This window comes from Pseudophryne corroboree, chromosome 4 (assembly GCF_028390025.1).
Source record: "Pseudophryne corroboree isolate aPseCor3 chromosome 4, aPseCor3.hap2, whole genome shotgun sequence".
NCBI classification, from domain to species: domain Eukaryota; kingdom Metazoa; phylum Chordata; class Amphibia; order Anura; family Myobatrachidae; genus Pseudophryne; species Pseudophryne corroboree.
This window is the reverse complement of record NC_086447.1, coordinates 696,373,521-696,394,406: the sequence shown is the minus strand read 5'-3', so window position 1 is coordinate 696,394,406 and position 20,886 is coordinate 696,373,521. Positions and strand designations below refer to the sequence as shown.

Below are 20,886 nucleotides of genomic sequence, written 5' to 3'. Positions count from 1 at the left end.
TTCTAATGCCTAAACCTAACCTCTCCCCTCCCCGTGGCAGGACAAGATTACATCCTGCTGAGAGGACATTCAGAATTCTAGGTGTCAGTATTTTCATGCTGTTAATCCCACCTCTGTTGGCATTTTGGTGCCCTTATTATGGCTGGTGGGTACGATTATGGTGTCAGTATTATGATAGCCAGAATCCCGCATGGAAGCCTTTTAACTGGGTCCCATGCTTTGCAAAAGTATTTGCCATGAAAATGTCAAAAGCCTCACATCAGGATGGCTGAGTGGTTAAGGTGTTGGACTTAAGATTCAATGGATTTTCACCTGCATGGGATAGATCCCCACTTCTGGTTTGTATTTCAATTTCAGCTAACCAAATGAGGAAGAATTTGTCAATTAGGGAAAACTTTCAAACTATGGTGAAAGTCAATAACTTAAGCTACAGTACTTTGATAAAAAAAATATTTTCAATCCATTTTCTCCAAAGAAACTGATTTTATATAACGTAAGTTAACAATGACATCCTAATATCCATTAAAATACCCAGTTATGTAATATTTTAAACTCCAAACAGAACAAAGTTAACCATGCACATCATAATTAACATGAATAGTGCATTAGTATTTGCCATGAAAAGCTCCTGGGCACTACACCAGGATGGCTGCATTGTTAAGGCATTTGACTTAAGATCCAATGGATATATATCTGCATGGGACCAAACCCCAATTCTGGTATGCTTGTTAATTTCAGATTCCTAAATATGTACAAGGTATAACTTTATTTTTTAAGGACATGTACAAAAGTTGATGTTGCTTGCATTTGTAAACCACCATACTTGTTCCACAAAATCCTTGACATGTGACAGGGCAAAAAAGAATGATAGCGACTATCTACAAATGTTGCTTGTAATCATTCAAAAGAAAGGACAGTCTTGATAGATGAGCAGTTCGAAATGTGGTGAAAATTAATGTCTTTAAACAAATATGGAATTATTATAAAACTTTTTATTCATAAGAGCCTTACTTGTGAGGAATAGAAATATAAGTATCATACTTTAAAAAAAAAACAATTACCAGACTTATGTAATAAGTAACAGTCAAAGCAGTATAAAGTTTGCTGAATAATTGCCCATGCACATTAAAAGATACATATGCTTTGCAATAGTATTTGACATGTAAATCAAACCAGGATGGCCGAGTGGTTAAGGCGTTGGACTTAAGATCCAATGGATACATATCCGCGTGGGTTCGATTCCCACTTCTGGTATGCATTTTAATTTCAGATAACTAAATATTTATGATGAAGATTTCGGCAATTAGGGAAAACTCTCAAAATTCTGTGAAAATCATTAACTTAAATTACATTGCTTAAAAAATATTTTCAATCCATTTTTTCAAATAAACTGGCTTTCTATGAAGAAAAGAAACAATGATATCATAATATCCATTAAAATACCAAAAGTTATGTAATATTTTAAACTCCAAGCGGTTCAAAGTTTACAATGCACAGGAAAATAAACATGAATAGTGCAATAGTATTTGCATTGAAAATACCCAGGGCAACATACCAGGATGGCCGAGTGGTTAAGGCATTGGACTTAAGATCCAATGGATATATATCCGCGTGGGTTCGAACCCCACTTCTGGTATGTATTTTAATTTCGGATTCCTAAATATGTACAAGGAACAATATAATCGAATAGGGAAATGTACAAGAGTCATTATGTTTACATTTGTAAACTACCATACATGTTCCACAAAAGCATTGAAATGTGACAGTGCAAATAAACTTATGTAATAATTTAGACTCCAAACAGTACAAAGTTTGCATAAAAGTTGACCATGCACATTAACATATACATATGCAATGGGGTTCAGAATGTAATTCTGATGGACTGGATGCCTATGGTCAGAATACCGACATCAGCAACCTGACCATTAAAATCCTGACAGCCCTGCAGTTAATACCATAACCCTTCCATGTTCCCTGCCCTAACCCTAATCCTCCCTTTTGGGTGCCTAAACCTTACCCTCCCCGGGATGCCTGACACTAACCCTCCATTCCCCAATGCCTAAAGCTAATGCTCCCTGCTTGGTGTCTAACACTAACCTCCTCTTCTAAGTGACTAAACCAAAGCCTCCCTCCCTGGTACCTAACTCTAACCTACCTGTCCCTACACCGCAACCCCCCTTCTAATGCCTAAACCTAACCTCCCCCCTCCCCGTGGCAGGACAAGATTACATCCTGCTGAGAGGACATTCAGAATTCTAGGTGTCAGTATTTTCATGCTGTTAATCCCACCTCTGTTGGCATTTTGGTGCTGTTATTATGGCTGGTGGGTACGATTATGGTGTCAGTATTATGATAGCCAGGATCCCGCACGGAAGCCTTTTAACTGGGTACCATGCTTTGCAAAAGTATTTGCCATGAAAATGTCAAAAGCCTCACATCAGGATGGCCGAGTGGTTAAGGTGTTGGACTTAAGATTCAATGGATTTACATCTGCATGGGATAGATCCCCACTTCTGGTTTGTATTTCAATTTCAGCTAACCAAATGAGGAAGAATTTGTCAATTAGGGAAAACTTTCAAACTATGGTGAAAGTCAATAACTTAAGCTACAGTACTTTAATATAAAAAATATTTTCAATCCATTTTTTCAAAGAACCTGGCTTTCTATGAAGAAAAGAAACAATGATATCATAATATCCATTAAAATACCAAAAGTTATGTAATATTTTAAAATCCAAGCGGTTCAAAGTTAACAATGCACAAGAAAATGAACATGAATAGTGCAATAGTATTTGCATTGAAAATACCCAGGGCAACATACCAGGATGGCCAAGTGGTTAAGGCGTTGGACTTAAGATCCAATGGATATATATCCGCGTTGGTTTGAACCACACTTCTGGTATGTATTTTAATTTCGGATTCCTAAATATGTACAAGGAACAATATAATCGAATAGGGAAATGTACAAGAGTCATTTTGTTTACATTTGTAAACTACCATACATGTTCCACAAAAGCATTGAAATGTGACAGTGCAAATAAATTTATGGAATAATTTAGACTCCAAACAGAACAAAGTTTGCATAAAAGTTGACCATGCACATTAACATATACATATGCAATGGGGTTCAGAATGTAATCCTGATGGACTGGATGCCTATGGTCAGATTACCGACATCAGCAACCTGACCATTAAAATCCTGACAGCCCTGCAGTTAATACCATAACCCTTCCATGTTCCCTGCCCTAACCCTAATCCTCCCTTTTGGGTGTCTAAACCTTACACCCTCTCCTTGGGTGCCTAAACCTTACCCTCCCCGGGATGCCTAACACTAACCCTCCATTCCCCAATGCCTAAAGCTAATGCTCCCTGCTTGGTGTCTAACAATAACCTCCTCTTCTTAGTGACTAAACCAAACCCTCCCTCCCTGGTACCTAACTCTAACCTACCTGTCCCTACACCGTAACCCCCCTTCTAATGCCTAAACCTAACCTCTCCCCTCCCCGTGGCAGGACAAGATTACATCCTGCTGAGAGGACATTCAGAATTCTAGGTGTCAGTATTTTCATGCTGTTAATCCCACCTCTGTTGGCATTTTGGTGCCCTTATTATGGCTGGTGGGTACGATTATGGTGTCAGTATTATGATAGCCAGAATCCCGCATGGAAGCCTTTTAACTGGGTCCCATGCTTTGCAAAAGTATTTGCCATGAAAATGTCAAAAGCCTCACATCAGGATGGCTGAGTGGTTAAGGTGTTGGACTTAAGATTCAATGGATTTTCACCTGCATGGGATAGATCCCCACTTCTGGTTTGTATTTCAATTTCAGCTAACCAAATGAGGAAGAATTTGTCAATTAGGGAAAACTTTCAAACTATGGTGAAAGTCAATAACTTAAGCTACAGTACTTTGATAAAAAAAATATTTTCAATCCATTTTCTCCAAAGAAACTGATTTTATATAACGTAAGTTAACAATGACATCCTAATATCCATTAAAATACCCAGTTATGTAATATTTTAAACTCCAAACAGAACAAAGTTAACCATGCACATCATAATTAACATGAATAGTGCATTAGTATTTGCCATGAAAAGCTCCTGGGCACTACACCAGGATGGCTGCATTGTTAAGGCATTTGACTTAAGATCCAATGGATATATATCTGCATGGGACCAAACCCCAATTCTGGTATGCTTGTTAATTTCAGATTCCTAAATATGTACAAGGTATAACTTTATTTTTTAAGGACATGTACAAAAGTTGATGTTGCTTGCATTTGTAAACCACCATACTTGTTCCACAAAATCCTTGACATGTGACAGGGCAAAAAAGAATGATAGCGACTATCTACAAATGTTGCTTGTAATCATTCAAAAGAAAGGACAGTCTTGATAGATGAGCAGTTCGAAATGTGGTGAAAATTAATGTCTTTAAACAAATATGGAATTATTATAAAACTTTTTATTCATAAGAGCCTTACTTGTGAGGAATAGAAATATAAGTATCATACTTTAAAAAAAAAACAATTACCAGACTTATGTAATAAGTAACAGTCAAAGCAGTATAAAGTTTGCTGAATAATTGCCCATGCACATTAAAAGATACATATGCTTTGCAATAGTATTTGACATGTAAATCAAACCAGGATGGCCGAGTGGTTAAGGCGTTGGACTTAAGATCCAATGGATACATATCCGCGTGGGTTCGATTCCCACTTCTGGTATGCATTTTAATTTCAGATAACTAAATATTTATGATGAAGATTTCGGCAATTAGGGAAAACTCTCAAAATTCTGTGAAAATCATTAACTTAAATTACATTGCTAAAAAAGTATTTTCAATCCATTTTTTCAAAGAACCTGGCTTTCTATGAAGAAAAGAAACAATGATATCATAATATCCATTAAAATACCAAAAGTTATGTAATATTTTAAAATCCAAGCAGTTCAAAGTTAACAATGCACAGGAAAATGAACATGAATAGTGCAATAGTATTTGCATTGAAAATACCCAGGGCAACATACCAGGATGGCCGAGTGGTTAAGGCGTTGGACTTAAGATCCAATGGATATATATCCGCGTTGGTTTGAACCACACTTCTGGTATGTATTTTAATTTCGGATTCCTAAATATGTACAAGGAACAATATAATCGAATAGGGAAATGTACAAGAGTCATTTTGTTTACATTTGTAAACTACCATACATGTTCCACAAAAGCATTGAAATGTGACAGTGCAAATAAATTTATGTAATAATTTAGACTCCAAACAGAACAAAGTTTGCATAAAAGTTGACCATGCACATTAACATATACATATGCAATGGGGTTCAGAATGTAATCCTGATGGACTGGATGCCTATGGTCAGAATACCGACATCAGCAACCTGACCATTAAAATCCTGACAACCCTGCAGTTAATACCATAACCCTTCCATGTTCCCTGCCCTAACCCTAATCCTCCCTTTTGGGTGTCTAAACCTTACACCCTCTCCTTGGGTGCCTAAACCTTACCCTCCCCGGGATGCCAAACACTAACCCTCCATTCCCCAATGCCTAAAGCTAATGCTCCCTGCTTGGTGTCTAACAATAACCTCCTCTTCTAAGTGACTAAACCAAACCCTCCCTCCCTGGTACCTAACTCTAACCTACCTGTCCCTACACCGTAACCCCCCTTCTAATGCCTAAACCTAACCTCTCCCCTCCCCGTGGCAGGACAAGATTACATCCTGCTGAGAGGACATTCAGAATTCTAGGTGTCAGTATTTTCATGCTGTTAATCCCACCTCTGTTGGCATTTTGGTGCCATTATTATGGCTGGTGGGTACGATTATGGTGTCAGTATTATGATAGCCAGAATCCCGCATGGAAGCCTTTTAACTGGGTCCCATGCTTTGCAAAAGTATTTGCCATGAAAATGTCAAAAGCCTCACATCAGGATGGCTGAGTGGTTAAGGTGTTGGACTTAAGATTCAATGGATTTTCATCTGCATGGGATAGATCCCCACTTCTGGTTTGTATTTCAATTTCAGCTAACCAAATGAGGAAGAATTTGTCAATTAGGGAAAACTTTCAAACTATGGTGAAAGTCAATAACTTAAGCTACAGTACTTTGATAAAAAAAATATTTTCAATCCATTTTCTCCAAAGAAACTGATTTTATATAACGTAAGTTAACAATGACATCCTAATATCCATTAAAATACCCAGTTATGTAATATTTTAAACTCCAAACAGTACAAAGTTAACCATGCACATCATAATAAACATGAATAGTGCATTAGTATTTGCCATGAAAAGCTACTGGGCACTACACCAGGATGGCTGCATTGTTAAGGCATTTGACTTAAGATCCAATGGATATATATCTGCATGGGATCAAACCCCAATTCTGGTATGCATGTTAATTTCAGATTCCTAAATATGTACAAGGTATAACTTTATTTTTTAAGGACATGTACAAAAGTTGATGTTGCTTGCATTTGTAAACCACCATACTTGTTCCACAAAATCCTTGACATGTGACAGGGCAAAAAAGAATGATAGCGACTATCTACAAATGTTGCTTGTAATCATTCAAAAGAAAGGACAGTCTTGATAGATGAGCAGTTCGAAATGTGGTGAAAATTAATGTCTTTAAACAAATATGGAATTATTATAAAACTTTTTATTCATAAGAGCCTTACTTGTGAGGAATAGAAATATAAGTATCATACTTTAAAAAAAAAAACAATTACCAGACTTATGTAATAAGTAACAGTAAAAGCAGTATAAAGTTTGCTGAATAATTGCCCATGCAAATTAAAAGATACATATGCTTTGCAATAGTATTTGACATGTAAATCAAACCAGGATGGCCGAGTGGTTAAGGCGTTGGACTTAAGATCCAATGGATACATATCCGCGTGGGTTCGATCCCCACTTCTGGTATGCATTTTAATTTCAGCTAACTAAATATTTATGATGAAGATTTCGGCAATTAGGGAAAACTCTCAAAATTCTGTGAAAATCATTAACTTAAATTACATTGCTAAAAAAATATTTTCAATCCATTTTTTCAAAGAACCTGGCTTTCTATGAAGAAAAGAAACAATGATATCATAATATCCATTAAAATACCAAAAGTTATGTAATATTTTAAACTCCAAGCGGTTCAAAGTTAACAATGCACAGGAAAATAAACATGAATAGTGCAATAGTATTTGCATTGAAAATACCCAGGACAACATACCAGGATGGCCGAGTGGTTAAGGCATTGGACTTAAGATCCAATGGATATATATCCGCGTGGGTTCGAACCCCAATTCTGGTATGTATTTTAATTTCGGATTCCTAAATATGTACAAGGAACAATATAATCGAATAGGGAAATGTACAAGAGTCATTTTGTTTACATTTGTAAACTACCATACATGTTCCACAAAAGCATTGAAATGTGACAGTGCAAATAAACTTATGTAATAATTTAGACTCCAAACAGTACAAAGTTTGCATAAAAGTTGACCATGCACATTAACATATACATATGCAATGGGGTTCAGAATGTAATCCTGATGGACTGGATGCCTATGGTCAGAATACCGACATCAGCAACCTGACCATTAAAATCCTGACAGCCCTGCAGTTAATACCATAACCCTTCCATGTTCCCTGCCCTAACCCTAATCCTCCCTTTTGGGTGCCTAAACCTTACCCTCCCCGGGATGCCTGACACTAACCCTCCATTCCCCAATGCCTAAAGCTAATGCTCCCTGCTTGGTGTCTAACACTAACCTCCTCTTCTAAGTGACTAAACCAAAGCCTCCCTCCCTGGTACCTAACTCTAACCTACCTGTCCCTACACCGCAACACCCCTTCTAATGCCTAAACCTAACTTCCCCCCTCCCCGTGGCAGGACAAGATTACATCCTGCTGAGAGGACATTCAGAATTCTAGGTGTCAGTATTTCCATGCTGTTAATTCCACCTCTGTTGGCATTTTGGTGCTGTTATTATGGCTGGTGGGTACGATTATGGTGTCAGTATTATGATAGCCAGGATCCCGCACGGAAGCCTTTTAACTGGGTACCATGCTTTGCAAAAGTATTTGCCATGAAAATGTCAAAAGCCTCAAATCAGGATGGCCGAGTGGTTAAGGTGTTGGACTTAAGATTCAATGGATTTACATCTGCATGGGATAGATCCCCACTTCTGGTTTGTATTTCAATTTCAGCTAACCAAATGAGGAAGAATTTGTCAATTAGGGAAAACTTTCAAACTATGGTGAAAGTCAATAACTTAAGCTACAGTACTTTAATAAAAAAAATATTTTCAATCCATTTTTTCAAAGAACCTGGCTTTCTATGAAGAAAAGAAACAATGATATCATAATATCCATTAAAATACCAAAAGTTATGTAATATTTTAAAATCCAAGCGGTTCAAAGTTAACAATGCACAGGAAAATGAACATGAATAGTGCAATAGTATTTGCATTGAAAATACCCAGGGCAACATACCAGGATGGCAGAGTGGTTAAGGCGTTGGACTTAAGATCCAATGGATATATATCCGCGTTGGTTTGAACCACACTTCTGGTATGTATTTTAATTTCGGATTCCTAAATATGTACAAGGAACAATATAATCGAATAGGGAAATGTACAAGAGTCATTTTGTTTACATTTGTAAACTACCATACATGTTCCACAAAAGCATTGAAATGTGACAGTGCAAATAAACTTATGTAATAATTTAGACTCCAAACAGAACAAAGTTTGCATAAAAGTTGACCATGCACATTAACATATACATATGCAATGGGGTTCAGAATGTAATCCTGATGGACTGGATGCCTATGGTCAGAATACCGACATCAGCAACCTGACCATTAAAATCCTGACAACCCTGCAGTTAATACCATAACCCTTCCATGTTCCCTGCCCTAACCCTAATCCTCCCTTTTGGGTGTCTAAACCTTACACCCTCTCCTTGGGTGCCTAAACCTTACCCTCCCCGGGATGCCAAACACTAACCCTCCATTCCCCAATGCCTAAAGCTAATGCTCCCTGCTTGGTGTCTAACAATAACCTCCTCTTCTAAGTGACTAAACCAAACCCTCCCTCCCTGGTACCTAACTCTAACCTACCTGTCCCTACACCGTAACCCCCCTTCTAATGCCTAAACCTAACCTCTCCCCTCCCCGTGGCAGGACAAGATTACATCCTGCTGAGAGGACATTCAGAATTCTAGGTGTCAGTATTTTCATGCTGTTAATCCCACCTCTGTTGGCATTTTGGTGCCATTATTATGGCTGGTGGGTACGATTATGGTGTCAGTATTATGATAGCCAGAATCCCGCATGGAAGCCTTTTAACTGGGTCCCATGCTTTGCAAAAGTATTTGCCATGAAAATGTCAAAAGCCTCACATCAGGATGGCTGAGTGGTTAAGGTGTTGGACTTAAGATTCAATGGATTTTCATCTGCATGGGATAGATCCCCACTTCTGGTTTGTATTTCAATTTCAGCTAACCAAATGAGGAAGAATTTGTCAATTAGGGAAAACTTTCAAACTATGGTGAAAGTCAATAACTTAAGCTACAGTACTTTGATAAAAAAAATATTTTCAATCCATTTTCTCCAAAGAAACTGATTTTATATAACGTAAGTTAACAATGACATCCTAATATCCATTAAAATACCCAGTTATGTAATATTTTAAACTCCAAACAGTACAAAGTTAACCATGCACATCATAATAAACATGAATAGTGCATTAGTATTTGCCATGAAAAGCTACTGGGCACTACACCAGGATGGCTGCATTGTTAAGGCATTTGACTTAAGATCCAATGGATATATATCTGCATGGGATCAAACCCCAATTCTGGTATGCATGTTAATTTCAGATTCCTAAATATGTACAAGGTATAACTTTATTTTTTAAGGACATGTACAAAAGTTGATGTTGCTTGCATTTGTAAACCACCATACTTGTTCCACAAAATCCTTGACATGTGACAGGGCAAAAAAGAATGATAGCGACTATCTACAAATGTTGCTTGTAATCATTCAAAAGAAAGGACAGTCTTGATAGATGAGCAGTTCGAAATGTGGTGAAAATTAATGTCTTTAAACAAATATGGAATTATTATAAAACTTTTTATTCATAAGAGCCTTACTTGTGAGGAATAGAAATATAAGTATCATACTTTAAAAAAAAAAACAATTACCAGACTTATGTAATAAGTAACAGTAAAAGCAGTATAAAGTTTGCTGAATAATTGCCCATGCAAATTAAAAGATACATATGCTTTGCAATAGTATTTGACATGTAAATCAAACCAGGATGGCCGAGTGGTTAAGGCGTTGGACTTAAGATCCAATGGATACATATCCGCGTGGGTTCGATCCCCACTTCTGGTATGCATTTTAATTTCAGCTAACTAAATATTTATGATGAAGATTTCGGCAATTAGGGAAAACTCTCAAAATTCTGTGAAAATCATTAACTTAAATTACATTGCTAAAAAAATATTTTCAATCCATTTTTTCAAAGAACCTGGCTTTCTATGAAGAAAAGAAACAATGATATCATAATATCCATTAAAATACCAAAAGTTATGTAATATTTTAAACTCCAAGCGGTTCAAAGTTAACAATGCACAGGAAAATAAACATGAATAGTGCAATAGTATTTGCATTGAAAATACCCAGGACAACATACCAGGATGGCCGAGTGGTTAAGGCATTGGACTTAAGATCCAATGGATATATATCCGCGTGGGTTCGAACCCCAATTCTGGTATGTATTTTAATTTCGGATTCCTAAATATGTACAAGGAACAATATAATCGAATAGGGAAATGTACAAGAGTCATTTTGTTTACATTTGTAAACTACCATACATGTTCCACAAAAGCATTGAAATGTGACAGTGCAAATAAACTTATGTAATAATTTAGACTCCAAACAGTACAAAGTTTGCATAAAAGTTGACCATGCACATTAACATATACATATGCAATGGGGTTCAGAATGTAATCCTGATGGACTGGATGCCTATGGTCAGAATACCGACATCAGCAACCTGACCATTAAAATCCTGACAGCCCTGCAGTTAATACCATAACCCTTCCATGTTCCCTGCCCTAACCCTAATCCTCCCTTTTGGGTGCCTAAACCTTACCCTCCCCGGGATGCCTGACACTAACCCTCCATTCCCCAATGCCTAAAGCTAATGCTCCCTGCTTGGTGTCTAACACTAACCTCCTCTTCTAAGTGACTAAACCAAAGCCTCCCTCCCTGGTACCTAACTCTAACCTACCTGTCCCTACACCGCAACACCCCTTCTAATGCCTAAACCTAACTTCCCCCCTCCCCGTGGCAGGACAAGATTACATCCTGCTGAGAGGACATTCAGAATTCTAGGTGTCAGTATTTCCATGCTGTTAATTCCACCTCTGTTGGCATTTTGGTGCTGTTATTATGGCTGGTGGGTACGATTATGGTGTCAGTATTATGATAGCCAGGATCCCGCACGGAAGCCTTTTAACTGGGTACCATGCTTTGCAAAAGTATTTGCCATGAAAATGTCAAAAGCCTCAAATCAGGATGGCCGAGTGGTTAAGGTGTTGGACTTAAGATTCAATGGATTTACATCTGCATGGGATAGATCCCCACTTCTGGTTTGTATTTCAATTTCAGCTAACCAAATGAGGAAGAATTTGTCAATTAGGGAAAACTTTCAAACTATGGTGAAAGTCAATAACTTAAGCTACAGTACTTTAATAAAAAAAATATTTTCAATCCATTTTTTCAAAGAACCTGGCTTTCTATGAAGAAAAGAAACAATGATATCATAATATCCATTAAAATACCAAAAGTTATGTAATATTTTAAAATCCAAGCGGTTCAAAGTTAACAATGCACAGGAAAATGAACATGAATAGTGCAATAGTATTTGCATTGAAAATACCCAGGGCAACATACCAGGATGGCAGAGTGGTTAAGGCGTTGGACTTAAGATCCAATGGATATATATCCGCGTTGGTTTGAACCACACTTCTGGTATGTATTTTAATTTCGGATTCCTAAATATGTACAAGGAACAATATAATCGAATAGGGAAATGTACAAGAGTCATTTTGTTTACATTTGTAAACTACCATACATGTTCCACAAAAGCATTGAAATGTGACAGTGCAAATAAACTTATGTAATAATTTAGACTCCAAACAGAACAAAGTTTGCATAAAAGTTGACCATGCACATTAACATATACATATGCAATGGGGTTCAGAATGTAATCCTGATGGACTGGATGCCTATGGTCAGAATACCGACATCAGCAACCTGACCATTAAAATCCTGACAGCCCTGCAGTTAATACCATAACCCTTCCATGTTCCCTGCCCTAACCCTAATCCTCCCTTTTGGGTGTCTAAACCTTACACCCTCTCCTTGGGTGCCTAAACCTTACCCTCCCCGGGATGCCTAACACTAACCCTCCATTCCCCAATGCCTAAAGCTAATGCTCCCTGCTTGGTGTCTAACAATAACCTCCTCTTCTAAGTGACTAAACCAAACCCTCCCTCCCTGGTACCTAACTCTAACCTACCTGTCCCTACACCGTAACCCCCCTTCTAATGCCTAAACCTAACCTCTCCCCTCCCCGTGGCAGGACAAGATTACATCCTGCTGAGAGGACATTCAGAATTCTAGGTGTCAGTATTTTCATGCTGTTAATCCCACCTCTGTTGGCATTTTGGTGCCATTATTATGGCTGGTGGGTACGATTATGGTGTCAGTATTATGATAGCCAGAATCCCGCATGGAAGCCTTTTAACTGGGTCCCATGCTTTGCAGAAGTATTTGCCATGAAAATGTCAAAAGCCTCACATCAGGAAGGCTGAGTGGTTAAGGTGTTGGACTTAAGATTCAATGGATTTTCATCTGCATGGGATAGATCCCCACTTCTGGTTTGTATTTCAATTTCAGCTAACCAAATGATGAAGAATTTGTCAATTAGGGAAAACTTTCAAACTATGGTGAAAGTCAATAACTTAAGCTACAGTACTTTGATAAAAAAAATATTTTCAATCCATTTTCTCCAAAGAAACTGATTTTATATAACGTAAGTTAACAATGACATCCTAATATCCATTAAAATACCCAGTTATGTAATATTTTAAACTCCAAACAGTACAAAGTTAACCATGCACATCATAATTAACATGAATAGTGCATTAGTATTTGCCATGAAAAGCTCCTGGGCACTACACCAGGATGGCTGCATTGTTAAGGCATTTGACTTAAGATCCAATGGATATATATCTGCATGGGATCAAACCCCAATTCTGGTATGCATGTTAATTTCAGATTCCTAAATATGTACAAGGTATAACTTTATTTTTTAAGGACATGTACAAAAGTTGATGTTGCTTGCATTTGTAAACCACCATACTTGTTCCACAAAATCCTTGACATGTGACAGGGCAAAAAAGAATGATAGCGACTATCTACAAATGTTGCTTGTAATCATTCAAAAGAAAGGACAGTCTTGATAGATGAGCAGTTCGAAATGTGGTGAAAATTAATGTCTTTAAACAAATATGGAATTATTATAAAACTTTTTATTCATAAGAGCCTTACTTGTGAGGAATAGAAATATAAGTATCATACTTTAAAAAAAAAACAATTACCAGACTTATGTAATAAGTAACAGTCAAAGCAGTATAAAGTTTGCTGAATAATTGCCCATGCACATTAAAAGATACATATGCTTTGCAATAGTATTTGACATGCAAATCAAACCAGGATGGCCGAGTGGTTAAGGCGTTGGACTTAAGATCCAATGGATACATATCCGCGTGGGTTCGATCCCCACTTCTGGTATGCATTTTAATTTCAGCTAACTAAATATTTATGATGAAGATTTCGGCAATTAGGGAAAACTCTCAAAATTCTGTGAAAATCATTAACTTAAATTACATTGCTAAAAAAGTATTTTCAATCTATTTTTTCAAAGAACCTGGCTTTCTATGAAGAAAAGAAACAATGATATCATAATATCCATTGAAATACCAAAAGTTATGTAATATTTTAAACTCCAAGCAGTTCAAAGTTAACAATGCACAGGAAAATAAACATGAATAGTGCAATAGTATTTGCATTGAAAATACCCAGGGCAACACACAGGATGGCCGAGTGGTTAAGGCGTTGGACTTAAGATCCAATGGATATATATCCGCGTGGGTTCGAACCCCACTTCTGGTATGTATTTTAATTTCGGATTCCTAAATATGTACAAGGAACAATATAATCGAATAGGGAAATGTATAAGAGTCATTTTGTTTACATTTGTAAACTACCATACATGTTCCACAAAAGCATTGAAATGTGACAGTGCAAATAAACTTATGTAATAATTTAGACTCCAAACAGAACAAAGTTTGCATAAAAGTTGACCATGCACATTAACATATACATATGCAATGGGGTTCAGAATGTAATCCTGATGGACTGGATGCCTATGGTCAGAATACCGACATCAGCAACCTGACCATTAAAATCCTGACAGCCCTGCAGTTAATACCAAAACCCTTCCATGTTCCCTGCCCTAACCCTAATCCTCCCTTTTGGGTGTCTAAACCTTACACCCTCTCCTTGGGTGCCTAAACCTTACCCTCCCCGGGATGCCTAACACTAACCCTCCATTCCCCAATGCCTAAAGCTAATGCTCCCTGCTTGGTGTCTAACAATAACCTCCTCTTCTAAGTGACTAAACCAAACCCTCCCTCCCTGGTACCTAACTCTAACCTACCTGTCCCTACACCGTAACCCCCCTTCTAATGCCTAAACCTAACCTCTCCCCTCCCCGTGGCAGGACAAGATTACATCCTGCTGAGAGGACATTCAGAATTCTAGGTGTCAGTATTTTCATGCTGTTAATCCCACCTCTGTTGGCATTTTGGTGCCATTATTATGGCTGGTAGGTACGATTATGGTGTCAGTATTATGATAGCCAGAATCCCGCATGGAAGCCTTTTAACTGGGTCCCATGCTTTGCAGAAGTATTTGCCATGAAAATGTCAAAAGCCTCACATCAGGATGGCTGAGTGGTTAAGGTGTTGGACTTAAGATTCAATGGATTTACATCTGCATGGGATAGATCCCCACTTCTGGTTTGGATTTCAATTTCAGCTAACCAAATGAGGAAGAATTTGTCAATTAGGGAAAACTTTCAAACTATGGTGAAAGTCAATAACTTAAGCTACAGTACTTTGATAAAAAAAATATTTTCAATCCATTTTCTCCAAAGAAACTGATTTTATATAACGTAAGTTAACAATGACATCCTAATATCCATTAAAATACCCAGTTATGTAATATTTTAAACTACAAACAGTACAAAGTTAACCATGCACATCATAATTAACATGAATAGTGCATTAGTATTTGCCATGAAAAGCTCCTGGGCACCACACCAGGATGGCTGCATTGTTAAGGCATTTGACTTAAGATCCAATGGATATATATCTGCATGGGATCAAACCCCAATTCTGGTATGCATGTTAATTTCAGATTCCTAAATATGTACAAGGTATAACTTTATTTTTTAAGGACATGTACAAAAGTTGATGTTGCTTGCATTTGTAAACCACCATACTTGTTCCACAAAATCCTTGACATGTGACAGGGCAAAAAAGAATGATAGCGACTATCTACAAATGTTGCTTGTAATAATTCAAAAGAAAGGACAGTCTTGATAGATGAGCAGTTCGAAATGTGGTGAAAATTAATGTCTTTAAACAAATATGGAATTATTATAAAACTTTTTATTCATAAGAGCCTTACTTGTGAGGAATAGAAATATAAGTATCATACTTTAAAAAAAAAAAACAACTACCAGACTTATGTAATAAGTAACAGTCAAAGCAGTATAAAGTTTGCTGAATAATTGCCCATGCACATTAAAAGATACATATGCTTTGCAATAGTATGTGACATGTAAATCAAACCAGGATGGCCGAGTGGTTAAGGCGTTGGACTTAAGATCCAATGGATACATATCCGCGTGGGTTCGATCCCCACTTCTGGTATGCATTTTAATTTCAGCTAACTAAATATTTATGATGAATATTTCGGCAATTAGGGAAAACTCTCAAAATTCTGTGAAAATCATTAATTAAATTACATTGCTAAAAAAATATTTTCAATTCATTTTTTCAAAGAACCTGGCTTTCTATGAAGAAAAGAAACAATGATATCATAATATCCATTAAAATACCAAAAGTTATGTAATATTTTAAACTCCAAGCGGTTCAAAGTTAACAATGCACAGGAAAATAAACATGAATAGTGCAATAGTATTTGCATTGAAAACACACAGGGCAACATACCAGGATGGCCGAGTTTTTAAGGCGTTGGACTTAAGATCCAATGGATATATATCCGCGTGGGTTTGAACCCCACTTCTGGTATGTATTTTAATTTCGGATTCCTAAATATGTACAAGGAACAATATAATCGAATAGGGAAATGTACAAGATCATTTTGTTTACATTTGTAAACTACCATAAATGTTCCACAAAAGCATTGAAATGTGACAGTGCAAATAAACTTATGTAATAATTTAGACTCCAAACAGTACAAAGTTTGCATAAAAGTTGACCATGCACATTAACATATACATATGCAATGGGGTTCAGAATGTAATCCTGATGGACTGGATGCCTATGGTCAGAATACCGACATCAGCAACCTGACCATTAAAATCCTGACAGCCCTGCACTTAATACCATAACCCTTCCATGTTCCCTGCCCTAACCCTAATCCTCCCTTTTGGGTGCCTAAACCTTACCCTCCCCGGAATGCCTGACACTAACCCTCCATTCCCCAATGCCTAAAGCTAATGCTCCCTGCTTGGTGTCTAACAATAACCTCCTCTTCTAAGTGACTAAACCAAAGCCTCCCTCCCTGGTACCTAACTCTAACCTACCTGTCCCTACACCGCAACCCCCCTTCTAATGCCTAAACCTAACCTCCCCCCTCCCCGTGGCAGGACAAGATTACATCCTGCTGAGAGGACATTCAGAATTCTAGGTGTCAGTATTTTCATGCTGTTAATCCCACCTCTGTTGGCATTTTGGTGCTGTTATTATGGCTGGTGGGTACGATTATGGTGTCAGAATTATGATAGCCAGGATCCCGCACGGAAGCCTTTTAACTGGGTACCATGCTTTGCAAAAGTATTTGCCATGAAAATGTCAAAAGCCTCACATCAGGATGGCCGAGTGGTTAAGGTGTTGGACTTAAGATTCAATGGATTTACATCTGCATGGGATAGATCCCCACTTCTGGTTTGTATTTCAATTTCAGCTAACCAAATGAGGAAGAATTTGTCAATTAGGGAAAACTTTCAAACTATGGTGAAAGTCAATAACTTAAGCTACAGTACTTTAATAAAAAAAATATTTTCAGTCCATTTTTTCAAAGAACCTGGCTTTCTATGAAGAAAAGAAACAATGATATCATAATATCCATTAAAATACCAAAAGTTATGTAATATTTTAAAATCCAAGCAGTTCAAAGTTAACAATGCACAGGAAAATGAACATGAATAGTGCAATAGTATTTGCATTGAAAATACCCAGGGCAACATACCAGGATGGCCGAGTGGTTAAGGCGTTGGACTTAAGATCCAATGGATATATATCCGCGTTGGTTTGAACCACACTTCTGGTATGTATTTTAATTTCGGATTCCTAAATATGTACAAGGAACAATATAATCGAATAGGGAAATGTACAAGAGTCATTTTGTTTACATTTGTAAACTACCATACATGTTCCACAAAAGCATTGAAATGTGACAGTGCAAATAAACTTATGTAATAATTTAGACTCCAAACAGAACAAAGTTTGCATAAAAGTTGACCATGCACATTAACATATACATATGCAATGGGGTTCAGAATGTAATCCTGATGGACTGGATGCCTATGGTCAGAATACCGACATCAGCAACCTGACCATTAAAATCCTGACAGCCCTGCAGTTAATACCATAACCCTTCCATGTTCCCTGCCCTAACCCTAATCCTCCCTTTTGGGTGTCTAAACCTTACACCCTCTCCTTGGGTGCCTAAACCTTACCCTCCCCGGGATGCCAAACACTAACCCTCCATTCCCCAATGCCTAAAGCTAATGCTCCCTGCTTGGTGTCTAACAATAACCTCCTCTTCTAAGTGACTAAACCAAACCCTCCCTCCCTGGTACCTAACTCTAACCTACCTGTCCCTACACCGTAACCCCCCTTCTAATGCCTAAACCTAACCTCTCCCCTCCCCGTGGCAGGACAAGATTACATCCTGCTGAGAGGACATTCAGAATTCTAGGTGTCAGTATTTTCATGCTGTTAATCCCACCTCTGTTGGTATTTTGGTGCCATTATTATGGCTGGTGGGTACGATTATGGTGTCAGTATTATGATAGCCAGAATCCCGCATGGAAGCCTTTTAACTGGGTCCCATGCTTTGCAGAAGTATTTGCCATGAAAATGTCAAAAGCCTCACATCAGGATGGCTGAGTGGTTAAGGTGTTGGACTTAAGATTCAATGGATTTACATCTGCATGGGATAGATCCCCACTTCTGGTTTGGATTTCAATTTCAGCTAACCAAATGAGGAAGAATTTGTCAATTAGGGAAAACTTTCAAACTATGGTGAAAGTCAATAACTTAAGCTACAGTACTTTGATAAAAAAAATATTTTCAATCCATTTTCTCCAAAGAAACTGATTTTATATAACGTAAGTTAACAATGACATCCTAATATCCATTAAAATACCCAGTTATGTAATATTTTAAACTACAAACAGTACAAAGTTAACCATGCACATCATAATTAACATGAATAGTGCATTAGTATTTGCCATGAAAAGCTCCTGGGCACCACACCAGGATGGCTGCATTGTTAAGGCATTTGACTTAAGATCCAATGGATATATATCTGCATGGGATCAAACCCCAATTCTGGTATGCATGTTAATTTCAGATTCCTAAATATGTACAAGGTATAACTTTATTTTTTAAGGACATGTACAAAAGTTGATGTTGCTTGCATTTGTAAACCACCATACTTGTTCCACAAAATCCTTGACATGTGACAGGGCAAAAAAGAATGATAGCGACTATCTACAAATGTTGCTTGTAATCATTCAAAAGAAAGGACAGTCTTGATAGATGAGCAGTTCGAAATGTGGTGAAAATTAATGTCTTTAAACAAATATGGAATTATTATAAAACTTTTTATTCATAAGAGCCTTACTTGTAAGGAATAGAAATATAAGTATCATACTTAAAAAAAAAAAACAACTACCAGACTTATGTAATAAGTAACAGTCAAAGCAGTATAAAGTTTGCTGAATAATTGCCCATGCACATTAAAAGATACATATGCTTTGCAATAGTATGTGACATGTAAATCAAACCAGGATGGCCGAGTGGTTAAGGCGTTGGACTTAAGATCCAATGGATACATATCCGCCTGGGTTCGATCCCCACTTCTGGTATGCATTTTAATTTCAGCTAACTAAATATTTATGATGAAGATTTCGGCAATTAGGGAAAACTCTCAAAATTCTGTGAAAATCATTAACTTAAATGACATTGCTAAAAAAATATTTTCAATCCATTTTTTCAAAGAACCTGGCTTTCTATGAAGAAAAGAAACAATGATATCATAATATCCATTAAAATACCAAAAGTTATGTAATATTTTAAACTCCAAGCGGTTCAAAGTTAACAATGCACAGGAAAATAAACATGAATAGTGCAATAGTATTTGCTTTGAAAATGCCTAGGACAACATACCAGGATGGCCGAGTGGTTAAGGCATTGGACTTAAGATCCAATGGATATATATCCGCGTGGGTTTGAACCCCAATTCTGGTATGTATTTTAATTTCGGATTCCTAAATATGTACAAGGAACAATATAATCGAATAGGGAAATGTACAAGAGTCATTTTGTTTACATTTGTAAACTACCATACATGTTCCACAAAAGCATTGAAATGTGACAGTGCAAATAAACTTATGTAATAATTTAGACTCCAAACAGTACAAAGTTTGCATAAAAGTTGACCATGCACATTAACATATACATATGCAATGGGGTTCAGAATGTAATCCTGATGGACTGGATGCCTATGGTCAGAATACCGACATCAGCAACCTGACCATTAAAATCCTGACAGCCCTGCAGTTAATACCATAACCCTTCCATGTTCCCTGCCCTAACCCTAATCCTCCCTTTTGGGTGCCTAAACCTTACCCTCCCCGGGATGCCTGACACTAACCCTCCATTCCCCAATGCCTAAAGCTAATGCTCCCTGCTTGGTGTCTAACACTAACCTCCTCTTCTAAGTGACTAAACCAAAGCCTCCCTCCCTGGTACCTAACTCTAACCTACCTGTCCCTACACCGCAACACCCCTTCTAATGCCTAAACCTAACCTCCCCCCTCCCCGTGGCAGGACAAGATTACATCCTGCTGAGAGGACATTCAGAATTCTAGGTGTCAGTATTTTCATGCTGTTAATTCCACCTCTGTTGGCATTTTGGTGCTGTTATTATGGCTGGTGGGTACGATTATGGTGTCAGTATTATGATAGCCAGGATCCCGCACGGAAGCCTTTTAACTGGGTACCATGCTTTGCAAAAGTATTTGCCATGAAAATGTCAAAAGCCTCAAATCAGGATGGCCGAGTGGTTAAGGTGTTGGACTTAAGATTCAATGGATTTACATCTGCATGGGATAGATCCCCACTTCTGGTTTGTATTTCAATTTCAGCTAACCAAATGAGGAAGAATTTGTCAATTAGGGAAAACTTTCAAACTATGGTG

The 20,886-nt window shown here is 37.5% G+C and overlaps 18 non-coding genes across 18 annotated transcripts; all 18 read left to right on the top strand.

The window, feature by feature from the left end:
* Positions 1-1,171: 1,171 nt before the first annotated feature.
* On the top strand, positions 1,172-1,254 carry TRNAL-UAA (transfer RNA leucine (anticodon UAA)). The gene has a single exon. It is a non-coding gene; the product is annotated as a tRNA-Leu (tRNA).
* A 299-nt stretch (positions 1,255-1,553) lies between these two features.
* Positions 1,554-1,636, top strand: TRNAL-UAA (transfer RNA leucine (anticodon UAA)). The gene has a single exon. It is a non-coding gene; the product is annotated as a tRNA-Leu (tRNA).
* Positions 1,637-2,818: 1,182 nt separating this feature from the next.
* On the top strand, positions 2,819-2,901 carry TRNAL-UAA (transfer RNA leucine (anticodon UAA)). Its single transcript has one exon. It is a non-coding gene; the product is annotated as a tRNA-Leu (tRNA).
* A 1,741-nt stretch (positions 2,902-4,642) lies between these two features.
* Positions 4,643-4,725, top strand: TRNAL-UAA (transfer RNA leucine (anticodon UAA)). The gene has a single exon. It is a non-coding gene; the product is annotated as a tRNA-Leu (tRNA).
* A 299-nt stretch (positions 4,726-5,024) lies between these two features.
* On the top strand, positions 5,025-5,107 carry TRNAL-UAA (transfer RNA leucine (anticodon UAA)). The gene has a single exon. It is a non-coding gene; the product is annotated as a tRNA-Leu (tRNA).
* A 1,742-nt stretch (positions 5,108-6,849) lies between these two features.
* TRNAL-UAA (transfer RNA leucine (anticodon UAA)) lies at positions 6,850-6,932 on the top strand. The gene has a single exon. It is a non-coding gene; the product is annotated as a tRNA-Leu (tRNA).
* A 299-nt stretch (positions 6,933-7,231) lies between these two features.
* On the top strand, positions 7,232-7,314 carry TRNAL-UAA (transfer RNA leucine (anticodon UAA)). The gene has a single exon. It is a non-coding gene; the product is annotated as a tRNA-Leu (tRNA).
* A 1,182-nt stretch (positions 7,315-8,496) lies between these two features.
* TRNAL-UAA (transfer RNA leucine (anticodon UAA)) lies at positions 8,497-8,579 on the top strand. Its single transcript has one exon. It is a non-coding gene; the product is annotated as a tRNA-Leu (tRNA).
* Positions 8,580-10,321: 1,742 nt separating this feature from the next.
* Positions 10,322-10,404, top strand: TRNAL-UAA (transfer RNA leucine (anticodon UAA)). The gene has a single exon. It is a non-coding gene; the product is annotated as a tRNA-Leu (tRNA).
* A 299-nt stretch (positions 10,405-10,703) lies between these two features.
* On the top strand, positions 10,704-10,786 carry TRNAL-UAA (transfer RNA leucine (anticodon UAA)). Its single transcript has one exon. It is a non-coding gene; the product is annotated as a tRNA-Leu (tRNA).
* Positions 10,787-11,968: 1,182 nt separating this feature from the next.
* TRNAL-UAA (transfer RNA leucine (anticodon UAA)) lies at positions 11,969-12,051 on the top strand. The gene has a single exon. It is a non-coding gene; the product is annotated as a tRNA-Leu (tRNA).
* Positions 12,052-13,792: 1,741 nt separating this feature from the next.
* On the top strand, positions 13,793-13,875 carry TRNAL-UAA (transfer RNA leucine (anticodon UAA)). Its single transcript has one exon. It is a non-coding gene; the product is annotated as a tRNA-Leu (tRNA).
* A 297-nt stretch (positions 13,876-14,172) lies between these two features.
* TRNAL-UAA (transfer RNA leucine (anticodon UAA)) lies at positions 14,173-14,256 on the top strand. Its single transcript has one exon. It is a non-coding gene; the product is annotated as a tRNA-Leu (tRNA).
* Positions 14,257-15,999: 1,743 nt separating this feature from the next.
* On the top strand, positions 16,000-16,082 carry TRNAL-UAA (transfer RNA leucine (anticodon UAA)). The gene has a single exon. It is a non-coding gene; the product is annotated as a tRNA-Leu (tRNA).
* A 298-nt stretch (positions 16,083-16,380) lies between these two features.
* Positions 16,381-16,463, top strand: TRNAL-UAA (transfer RNA leucine (anticodon UAA)). The gene has a single exon. It is a non-coding gene; the product is annotated as a tRNA-Leu (tRNA).
* A 1,181-nt stretch (positions 16,464-17,644) lies between these two features.
* Positions 17,645-17,727, top strand: TRNAL-UAA (transfer RNA leucine (anticodon UAA)). The gene has a single exon. It is a non-coding gene; the product is annotated as a tRNA-Leu (tRNA).
* A 1,742-nt stretch (positions 17,728-19,469) lies between these two features.
* TRNAL-UAA (transfer RNA leucine (anticodon UAA)) lies at positions 19,470-19,552 on the top strand. The gene has a single exon. It is a non-coding gene; the product is annotated as a tRNA-Leu (tRNA).
* Positions 19,553-19,851: 299 nt separating this feature from the next.
* Positions 19,852-19,934, top strand: TRNAL-UAA (transfer RNA leucine (anticodon UAA)). Its single transcript has one exon. It is a non-coding gene; the product is annotated as a tRNA-Leu (tRNA).
* Positions 19,935-20,886: the final 952 nt, after the last annotated feature.